This window comes from Corylus avellana, chromosome 1 (assembly GCF_965113065.1).
Source record: "Corylus avellana chromosome 1, dhCorAvel1.hap1.2, whole genome shotgun sequence".
In the NCBI taxonomy this organism is placed as follows: Eukaryota; Viridiplantae; Streptophyta; class Magnoliopsida; order Fagales; family Betulaceae; genus Corylus; species Corylus avellana.
In genome coordinates, this window is record NC_142490.1 from 20,453,110 (window position 1) to 20,461,874 (window position 8,765).

The following is an 8,765-nucleotide window of genomic DNA, read 5'->3' on the forward strand; positions in this document are numbered from 1 at the left end:
AATTTTCTTTTTTTTAACCTCACCCTATATATATATATATTATTTTTTCCTAATCTGGAAATGTCTATTCTCCCCTATTTGAATATTGAAAAGACATGATAGTCAGCCTTCTTTCTCTGTGAAAATAAGAAATTCCGTACAGCTTTACTTGCTTGCAGCGAAAATATCAAAGGAAGCTTAGGGCCTATAAGCCAAAAAAGGAAAATCAAGAATAAATGCTAAAATAATATGAATGAAATGCAAACGAGGGGTTGTAGCAGCCTGTAGCTTGTAGGGTAGGTATAGGATAGGGCAGCTTTATATTTTTTTAATAAATATAGTTCCGTTTAATAAATATATATATATATTTAATAAATTTAGTTCCGTTAGCGACATTACTAAGTCTACGGATGAAACATTTTGTTTGTAAGTATCTTCTCTAGGCTGCTTGGAAACTTCTTGAGAAGCATGTTTAATTCATATTAAATCCAAAGATGACACACTTGGTTCAGGAGAATCTCTTTTGAGCTGCTGAGGAACTTTCAGAGATAGCTGTTCTCCTTGTACTAAAGGCACGTTTGGTTTGGGACTATTGCCTCTGGGCCATTCAGAAACTTTTGGAGATTCCTGTTCTAATCTTTCCTGTAAGCTGTTATCAGCTTCACTTGATTGAAGTTGGTCAATGGTAACTGACTCAAACTGATTATCATTATTGTCTAAAGATGGTAGTCTCTCTTCTGATATGTTACTTGGAGCCTGGGTATCAGGACTTTCAGTTGGTGACATTTTATCGTCTTCTAAAGGCAGCTGGATCGAGAGGCCAGAACTAGAATCAAAAGTTTCTTCTCTTTACTTCCTTAGCCAGTTTCAAGGCTTTTGCATCGGTAGTTGGGTGCTTAGAAGAAGCTGTCCTTAGAGAGTGTGGAAACAATCTTATGTGCCGGTTCCATGTACTTGTTAAATCATGGATGGTTCCACAAAGTTCAACAAACTGCTGCCACCATATATTTGTAACAAGTGAATTTTGATATAAAAAAAAAATTTATAATTTTTAAATTAGGAATACATGTAACAAGGAAATTGTACAGCATTGCATAAATGTCTGAGAAATAACTGCATGAAGTGATTTCAAGATAGCTATTAGGTAATGATCTAATGCTACCAACTGATGTAAAGCTAGCAAGCTTTTTTCTTTGTAGTTAGGGATTGGGAGGGTAAGTGATGAAGAAATGGGTTTGTTCAAATGAAACACATTAAACTACAGCACATGGAGGAGAAAGATACATACTCACAAACCATGAAGATATCACACTTCCTCCCCAAAAAAGAAAAAGAAAAAGAAAATAGAAAGTTTGCCACTTCATAGTATATTGCCCATGAACAGAATAAAGGACACTGCAGCATATACTGAGTTAAAAGAGAGATTTTGACCTCTAAATATAAGCTTGAAATATCCTCCGCATCTTGCGCATCCAGTCCTTGAGATATTGCATTAGCTATAACAGACTCTACCACATTTATGTGCCTTGGCCATTCATGCATCATTGTGAAGTTTATCAGCTCCTGCAAAGTAACAATCAAGCATCAGAAGCAATACCAACTTTTTATATAGTTTTGGCACTGCAACATGATTGTCACCCTTACTGCCTTACACAAGCTTTTGTAGGGTGATAAACACTCCTGTCAATCTTTTGTACTTCAAGATTTAAAAAATATGTAATAAAAAAAAATTGAAAACTAGGCAGATAGATACTTTGATGCTGACATAAAGTCATTGTTTCCTACAGGTGTATTGATTTTGGGAAGCAATGATATGATTAGATGGAAAAGACAAGAGAACCTTTAGAAGTAATTTGCAGTTAGGCACATGTTTGATGCCGTCCACTAAGACATCTCTGGCAGCATCTGCACTACCAGTACTCTGTAAACCAAAAAGAAAAAAAAAAAGAAAAAAAAAAAGAGTAAAATCAATGATCATTTGGTCCATATCTGATATCAGCGCTGCAGCACATCTCTATCAGCATTTATTTATGTAGAATTAATAAATAAAAAATAACAGCACATATTTGCAAATTAAAGGAAGCAACATGGAAAGAAAGTATACAAGATATACACCTAACCAGAAAAAAGAAAAAAATATCAAGAAAATCATGAGTGGCTACAAGCAAGTATTCTGATTTGAAGTCAATCTGCAAAAATGATATTCAAGTTCTCCTCAAGCATATTCACCACAAAATACATCTAGTATAACATGTTCTTATAATATTCACATTGTTCAATATATGATTTCAGTGCAAAATGTTATTTCACTCAAAAAGCTAAGATAATAAAACTACACTTAAGTAGTTTGGGTGGTCCTAAATTAGATTGTTTGGCAGGCAGCATATTCCCACCAGGACTGGACTAGGAAAATATGTCTAGTAATTTGATTTCTATATGTAAGGTAAACATAAAATATCTCTAGTAATTTTTATAACTTCTATTTTTCGCATCTTGCATACAATTATTCACTCATATTTTGATTGTGTCCCAAGACATTAATTAGTGGTTGAATACCTTATAAACCATGATCTCAGGATACAAAAATATCAAAATATTAATTTTTATAAGACTTGGAACAGCCAAAGAGTTCCTTCTAAGCATATGACTTTTAGCAAAAGAAGACACGTATACATATTTCCAAGTACAATGGAGCTTTTCACTAAACAGGAACACCACATTTTACCTAAATCATTAAAGATCTTCTATGACTTCTTGCGCAAAAGAAGATTTAACTTGTGCTTGTTCATGTCCTGAATTGCCCATTAACTTTTACAGGTGAACAAGACAGTCACAATTTCGAATTTAAACCTTTTAACTTGTCATACTTGTTCATGCCTTGAATTGCCCATTAACTTTTACAAGTAAAAAAGACAGTCACAGTTTCCAATTTAAACCTTTAGTTTAGAAGCCAATTCCATCACACATCAATATTGTTTTTTTAATGAATAATAATTTATTAAGAGAAAAAGGCATAGCCCTTATACACAAAAAGAATACAAGAGAGACAACCACCCTAAAGGCATCTAAAATCTAGCAAGTCAACAAGATCTACAAGATTTGAAGAGGAGAAATTAGGAACAAAGACTTCTTTTTCTTGATAAGTAATCGAAAAGTTTATTAAAAGCATAAGCTGTCCATCTGTACACAAAAAGTATACAAAGGAAAAACCCAATCAAACCCCACCCACCCAAAAAGAAAAACACCCCCAAAACCTAACAGAAACAACCAAGAAAGACCCCACAAACACCCTAATGTCACACAAAAACCACCTGAACTCCCACATAAAGACACCCCCAAAAACTGCGCACACCGCTAAAATACAATAGCCTTGCCTTTTTTTTATTTATTATTTATTTTAAGTAATCAAAATTAGAACAAAGACTACTGCCCAATGTAAGAGAGATCTTAAAAAAGAGGGTTTTAAACAAAGCACATTGGACTCGCATTCCTCAAAGAGGTGCCGATTTCTTTCTCTCCAAATGCTCCATCACAAATCAATATTAACCCTTCCATTTTATGATATCCCAAGAATTGTCTAGTTGAAAAGTCAATAGGGCCAATCTGGACAATATTTAGGACATCCTAAAATAGAATAATTAGAGATAATATCTAAACATATTCTTTGCTTTCTTTGACGTTTAGGGTCAATTGGAAATTTTGGAAGTTTTCTCGAGCTTTTAGGAAGGGTACTTGACAACAAATGGCTTTTTATCTAAAAAATAGTGCATTAAATGATGTCCCCTTAAGCCAATTGATTTTGGGCTGATACGACCCATCAAGTATGAGGTGGTGAGTCAGGTAGTTGATTTAAATCCAACAATGTACGTCTTAATTACCAAATGGAAGAACAAATTGATGTCCCGCTATGAGTTGGATTTCTTAAGGTGGACAAACAATTCAGGATAGATGGAGTAACTAATAATTGAATTGACAGTAAAAAGGTTAGCTCACCAAAACTAGTGTGGAATGTATTCTGTTTGCGATGCTACTCAAACACTGAAACTCTTAAATCTCCCTTATGGAAATGCCTCCCACTCTCAACCCCCAAGCATATTCCCGTTCATGCCATAAGGATTTAAAGTTTTTCATTCTGCAAAGATGGGGCATTACTCCAAAAGATTTCCTAGAACATTAGATGTTAGTAGTTATGGAATTGTTGTTATTAACATATTAAGTTTACTCCTAGTAATCCTTTTATCAGAATTTTACGTCAGGAAAAATAAAGTATAAACTATTACCTGTTTCATGTATATGCCTCGCTCTCCCTCTCATTGTCTTTCTCTCTTTGCTTTTTTGGGGCATATGAGCTCTAGGTCAGAGTTGTTCCACACCCCCCCCCCCCAGAATGGAGTGGAGTGTGAGGTTGTAAGTTCAGGACCTGCTGGGAGCATGTGTAACTTACAAATAATAAATAATTCATTTTCTTTTCTTTATCATGCACACCTACAGAGAGAAATTTAATAAAGTTTCACATTTTAAACTACTTTGAAGTATGCTTTTTGACAGCATAAGAAGAGTAGAAGCTAAGATATGTTGCATTACCTAATTACAGAAAAGGTGAAATGAATAACATATGTCAGTTTTCTACTCATTCCATTCCTAAATGATAGCACATTTTCTTTTGTGGCTGTCCCAAAATATTTGTCCATTTCCCAAAAAACAAGAATAGTTTTCTACGCTTCGAAGGCACCGACAACCTTTGTCAACTGTATTTATGACAAGAAATATGATTGCTTTTTAAGTTTTCAATCTAAAATTACAGGGTGATATTGGAAAGATGAAATATTGAGGTAGGATGGTTTCCTCAAGACCTGCACATTTTCAAGTAGGACAGTAACTTAAGGACATGGAATAGTAATTTGTCAGACCAGCAGTAAAGTAAGAAATGTTGGTGCAGTAGCTTTATAATTTAAACAAAAACTAATGGACAAAATTACAATGAAATTAATAAATTTGGTGCAATGGAAAAATATAAATATGTTTATAAGGAACATACTTTCAAAAAAACTAGTGTTGATCGGTCCATAGCATGATTAGCTATTTCTCTTCCCCCTTGGATTCCATGAATTTCACGTAACCCATCCAGAATTCAGGATAACTGGCACAGGGAATCAAGCACCTCTCATAAAGTTTAACGGCCTATCAACATAAGAGAAAATGTTTTAGATATCCTAAGAAAACGAGGAAGGGGGGGGGGGGGGGGGGGGGGGGTGGGGGGGGCACGCAGAAAGGAAACATGCATAGTCCAGTAGTCCAGATAAGCACAAGGATAATTTAAAATGATACCCAGTCAAAATCTCCTTGCATCTCAACAAAGTCCAGATAGCAATGCCAATTCTCCATTTGGCTGACATCTAGAGGCTTGACATGGAAATAAGACCTCCGAATATTAGCTTCAAAACAGCAAAATCTTTCAGCCAACTGGCATGCTTCCTTGTATAACCATTCTCCCACTGACAGAGAACAGATATTTCTGCAGTGCTTTAGATCTTGCAATGCCATCAGATGGATCCAACAGGTCTTTTACGATTGAAGAAATCTCGTCATTCTTAAAACATATCGACACTTTGTTATCGAGCACAGGCTCTGCTTCTCAACAGCAGAAACGCTCTGGCATTCCATCTCCTTAAAGGCAACCAACTTCTTAAAACTGAAGATAAATGGAACTAATATCTGGTAACTACACAATTTAAATGGACAAACAAACATAAGAAAAAATGATGGTAAAACATTGGGCTGGAATCACAATAAAAGAGTAACCAATGAGAGATAAATTCAACTGCAAAGAATACATTATGGAAGATCTTGACAACCATGAAACACAAAGTCCTTACACAAATACATAGTACCACAAAAATACAAGTGGTCACCAAAGAAGCAATCAATCTATAAAATTCTGTACAACTCCCTGGTGAATTGCTAACAAGAATCGTCCAAGCAAGCCCAATATATCACTTCAGTTACAATTGGTACAATTGGGCATAGTTTAAGTATCTCAGATACAACTTGACAACAATCAATAAAGTCAATATTATATAAGTTAAATATTGGAAAGGGTCACACATTGAGTAATTCTATTCCTCACCCTCTTTCCCCCTCCCCCCCCCCCACCCAAAAAAAAACAATCCCCTAATACCTATGTGGTGTAGTCCCCCATAGCATTTGGTGAATGGAGATTGGTTGGGAAACTACGCCGCATAGGCAGGGGGGGGGGGGGGGGGGGGAGAGGAGAGAAAAAAAAATTAGAATAGACAAATAGGTGTGCGATCTCTTTTTTGGGTAACCTTCTTTTTCTTTTTTTTTCCCAGATAAGTGAAGGCTAGCAAATTCATTGACCTACTCATTGAATAATAAAGATATAGACATAAACCCTTTACATATCCAGTGCATTACTCATTTTCTTGGCTAATATAATAAGCGAAAGCCATCTTCACTTTCTATGCTAATAGTTCCTTTGTTCTCTATTTATCCAACCTAATTACATGATGGTTCAAAATGAGAAATAGTTATCAATCCAAAATTTTCTCATAATTAATCACTGCAATTAATTATTTGGAAGTTTTTCGTTTCTTTAGATAAGCAGATATTGCTATTGAAAGATACACGTAATAAGGGATCCACTATGTATCCTTTAGTTTGCACAACATGCTAGCAGTATCAATCAGTCCATCATGACATACTGGGAATGTTTTAACCAGCCCATTTCACAGCTGGGACATCTAACACGATTAATCGTAATATGATTTATTTGCAACAACCTGTTTTGGGTCTTCAATTTATCTGAATAGGATGATGCCTTAAGGTCAACTGGAAGAAGAGGTGGACTACTGCTTCTTTTGAGCTCTTTGGTTGATCATGGCAGAGTTATTAAAATAAGACTGACTACATAATGTTAGTGCATGGAAATTCCTTAGCATACTTGCAGCAAATGAAAGGGATCATTTTATTTGGTTTGTTCAGTCGTTCATAAACACGTGATAAGAGTATGAAAAATAAGAATCATACTTGTAATCAGGAACATTCTTTTAAAAAGTTTTGTTAACAACCTTCTCTCTTTTCATAGCTCATACACTTTGAGGTACCGTAAGTAATTAGGAAAAAGAAATTACGAAAAGCAAGAAATATACCAATCATAATAGTGATGCAACTTCCTGCTTGGGAATCGCAGAGCTTGCATGTAAATGTGTGCTAGTGAACTCCATTGCTGCTGAGAAAACTCAAATTGAATGTATTTGTCCCACAAAGTATGGTATGAGTAATCTTTCCCAACAAAGGACATGCCCCTTTGAAACAATCTAGTAGAAAAAAAGAGGAAACCATCATTGTCTTCGAATGGCTATATACGTCTCATTAATCAAGAAGATCCAATGTATTGACAAGTACAGCATGATGAGGAGAATAACATTTCAATTGCAAAACATGCAATTACTTAAAAGTAAAAATAATAACACACGATAAACAAAGAAGCACACTTATATATTGTGCTTTGATTAATAGATATTGTTTAAACCATTGTACAACAGGAGAAAAGATTACATAGACATTAGGTTATATATAATGCTGTCTTATTACTACTTTTTAGTGATAGCATCAAGTGAAACTGGCAACGGTCATTACCCTAAACTCACCAAAAGAAAACCCTAACATGATTTAAGTTTCTATCCTGCCAGGCCTACAATAAGTACAAATATAGCATCAAAACATTAAATAAGGGTTGTCAATACATTGAAAGGGGTGGCATTTGCAACATGCTGCCTAATCTCTTGAAAATGTTTTTATTTGACCGAACTTTGTAGAGGAAAGCTTGAAAATCTGGAGAGGCTTCATTCTTAAAGCCCACAAATGATACCGAACATGATTGTGAACTTTGGTTGAATAATAATAATAATAAAAAATAATAAAAAAATAAAAACCCTTTAATAATGATTAGGAAGAAACATATTAATTAGAATCCTTTCCAATTTCTTGGTTGAAGAGTGAAGTAGCATGGTTAAGCTTCCTAGATTATATTCATATAACTGAGAACTCCAAGAACATCAATAATGCATGTCGCACAGTATATACAGGTAGCAGTTCTTATGGAAGCTAACTCAAGTCTCCTGATTATTGAGATTACCTATGAATATCAGATGGATCCTCAAAAACTGCTATACTGAAGCTACAGAAATCAACCCACACACCAACAGAGTACGGTGATGATTGTACAGCTCGTTCAAAGATTTCAACAACCTTGTCAATAGTGCATAAGCGTGTCTTATGCTCAGTGTACTTCCTCCAGTATCCATGGCATAAGGGAAACTCAGACAAGGAGTCATAAACTAAGCATATTTTTTGAATGTCATCCTGCAGTAGTTGCAAAAAATATCTCATTTGCAGTCAGCTAAGAACTAATCTAGGAGCAGCAAAAATCAATAATTAATAGTAACTGAAGCAATAGCAGTAAAGTTGAAAGAGTAATCAAAATGTACCCACTAGAGCCAAGTGATCCTAATAGAGTTGTATCTTTAGAAGAGTAGGTGCACACGATGTGCAAAAGAACTCTACCCCTCAAGGTGCGTAAACAGAGAAGACACAGAATTGATCTCGTGCAAGTATAGGAGTGTCATTTCTGTCAAAAGCTTGCCTATTCCTCTCCATCCACATAGTTCCAATCAAACACAGAGATAATGTTATAAGAATCTTGTCTCTATTCTCCAAATATCTCAACCCATTAGTTTTGTTAGAGACCTTGGCATCAGCTGATG

At 35.1% G+C, this 8,765-nt stretch overlaps 1 pseudogene across 1 annotated transcript; it reads right to left on the reverse strand.

The window, feature by feature from the left end:
- Positions 1–297: 297 nt before the first annotated feature.
- Positions 298–8,501, reverse strand: LOC132170551 (pre-mRNA-processing factor 39-2-like; annotated as a pseudogene). Its single transcript, XR_015911627.1, has 7 exons — positions 8,138–8,501; positions 7,149–7,316; positions 5,308–5,671; positions 5,018–5,110; positions 1,820–1,900; positions 1,411–1,542; positions 298–970 (listed from the first exon to the last, which is right to left on the reverse strand). The product of XR_015911627.1 is annotated as a pre-mRNA-processing factor 39-2-like (transcript).
- Positions 8,502–8,765: the final 264 nt, after the last annotated feature.